Source organism: Triticum urartu, chromosome 2, assembly GCF_003073215.2.
Source record: "Triticum urartu cultivar G1812 chromosome 2, Tu2.1, whole genome shotgun sequence".
Classification (NCBI taxonomy): domain Eukaryota; kingdom Viridiplantae; phylum Streptophyta; class Magnoliopsida; order Poales; family Poaceae; genus Triticum; species Triticum urartu.
In genome coordinates this window covers 213,206,044-213,208,957 of record NC_053023.1, presented here as the reverse complement: position 1 = coordinate 213,208,957, position 2,914 = coordinate 213,206,044, and positions in this window count along the sequence as shown.

Sequence of the window (2,914 nt, the reverse complement as noted above, 5' to 3'; positions counted from 1 at the left end):
AGGAAATCTGCTATTGCTTGGGACTTGATAGCTTTCTTTGCCTCGAACTTGATATCTAAGGGAAGAAGTTCAATCGCCCACTTTGCCACTCGACCAGTTGCATCTCTATTGTTCAGAATCTCTAATAACAGAGCGTCGCTAATGATTGTAATGGAGTGATCAGAGAAGTAATGTGCAACCTTCTTCGTGGTCATATAGATCCCATAAACAAGCTTCTGATAATGTGGATATCTTTGCTTTCATGGTGTCAAAACTTCAGAAACATAGTATACTGGGCGCTGAATTTTGTAAGCTTTTCCTTCTTCGTCCTGCTCGACCGTAAGTACTATACTGACGACTTGTCCAGTGGCCGCAATGTAAAGTAGTAAAGGCTCTTTGTTGTTTGGGGCAGCAAGCACCGGCTGGGTGGAAAGCAGGGCTTTAAGTTCTGCAAATGCTGCATCAGCTTCAAGAGTCCACTCGAACTTATCTAACTTCTTCATCAGTCAGTAAAGAGGCAGTGCCTTTTCACCGAGGCGAGAAATGAATCGACTTAGGGCGGCCAAACAACCAGTAAGCTTCTGGACATCATGCACACGCACAGGGTGTTTCATCCAGAGTTTGTCACCCACTTTCTCTGGGTTAGCGTCGATCCCTCGTTCGGAAACGAGAAAACCGAGTAATTTTCTGCCTGGAACTCCAAACGTGCACTTTGATGGATTAAGCTTGATATCATACCTTCTGAGGTTGGCAAAGGTTTCAGCAGGGTCAGCCAGTAGGTCGGAACCTTTACGTGACTTGACCACAATGTCATCCATGTATGCTTCCACATTCTGACTGATCTGAGTGAGCAGGCACTTCTGAATCATCCGCATGAATGTGGCTCCAGCGTTCTTCAAATCGAATGGCATAGTGACATAACAGAAGCATCCAAATGGGGTGATGAAAGCTGTTTTTATCTCATCGGGTCCGTACAGACGGATCTGATGGTACCCGGAATAAGCGTCCAAAAAGGACAAACGCTCGCACCCCACAGCCGAGGCGACTATTTGGTCGATGCGAGGGAGATGAAAGTGGTCATTCGGGCAGGCACGATTGATATGTTTGAAGTCGATGCACATGTGAAGTGAATCGTCCTTATTTGGGACCATGACAATATTAGCTAACCACTCGGAGTGGTAAATCTCTCGGATAAACTCAGCTGCCAGAAGCCGAGCCACTTGTTCACCGATCGCCTTCCTCTTCTGTACGGCGGACCGTCGAAGATTTCTTTGACTGGTTTCACTTTTGGGTCGACTCGCAAATGATGCTCAGCCAGTCCCCTGGGAACACCTGGCATGTCAGAAGGTTTCCATGCAAAGATGTCCCAGTTCTCATGGAGGAACTGGATGAGCGCTTCTTCCTATTTGGAGTCGAGTGTTGTTGAAATGTGGGTCGGAGCAGTATTGGGATCAGTTGGGTGAACATGAATCGGTTTCGTTTCACCGGACGACTGAAATGCTGAATCCGTGGCAAGCTTCTTAGCTCACAGCAAATCACTCGGATCTGCATTTTTCTGATATTCCTGCAATTCCAGTACTGCGATCTGCGCATTGGCGATCTTTGAGCCCTTCTGGAAGCATTCTTCTGCCTTCTTTCTATTGCCAATGATAGTGATCACGCCCTAAGGACCAGGCATCTTCAGTTTGAGGTACACATAGCATGGTCGAGCCATAAAACGTGCATAAGCTGGCCTGCCCAGAATAGCGTGATAAGCACTCTGGAAATCCACATCTTCAAATGTCAACTTTTCTTTGCGGTAATTCTTGGAATCATCAAAAACCACGTCGAGAGCAATCTGGCCGAGTGATGCAGCCTTCTTGCCTGGAATGACTCCATGGAAACTCATATTGCTTTCACTGAGTCTGGACATTGGAATGCCCATTCCTTTCAACGTCTCCGCATACAGTATATGCAGGCCACTGCCACCATCCATCAGAACCTTAGTCAATCGGGTGCCTTCGACCACTGGGTCGGCCACCAACGCTTGCCTCCCAGGGGTGGCTATGTGCGGTGGGTGATCGGATTGGTCGAATGTAATGGCAGTCTGAGACCACTTCAAATAACTGGGTGTCACCGGGGCGACCATGTTTACTTCTCTATTGATGACTTTCAGTCGACTCTTACTCTCAACATCAGCGAAAATCATCCAAGTGGAATTGTCGTGGGGGTAACCATCATCGTCCTCCTCCTCATCCTCAACTTTGTCTGCTTCCTTCTCCTTTTCCTTGGGTTGTTTCTCCCGGAATTGCTGGATTAGGAGTTGACACTGTCGAGTGGTATGCTTTGGGTAAATGAAATTACCCTCCTCATCTTTCTTGGTGTGAATGTGGCATGGTAAATCCAGCACATCATTTCCATCTTGATCTTTTACCTTCTTGGGGTTCCACGGTCCTTTAGGTTTCCCCTTGAACTTCCCCTGAGTCATGGCTAAGGCTTCACCAGGAGCGACTGGCTCGGCTTTGCGCTTCTGCTTTCGACTGGAATTTCCTCCTCCGGTTTCATGGGCGACTGCTTTGTGCTTACCACTCCGGAGTCGGTCTTCTTCTTCACCATTGGCGTACTTGGTGGCAATCTCCATCATCCGAGTCAGAGTCATATCTCCTGTTCGACCAAATTTCAGATTCAACTCCCGATACTTAACGCCTTCTTTGAAGGCACAAATTGCTTGGTGATCTAGCACATTCTCCACTGTGTGGTGCAACGTGATCCATCTCTGGATATAATCCCTCAAAGTTTCATTTGGTTTCTGAACACAACACTGTAATTCTGTTAACCCTGCTGGCCGCTTGCAAGTACCTTCAAATGTTCTGACAAATACTCGAGCAAGATCTTCCCAAGTATAAAAACTACCAGGAGCTAATTGATTCAGCCATGCCCTGGCCGAGCCCTCTAG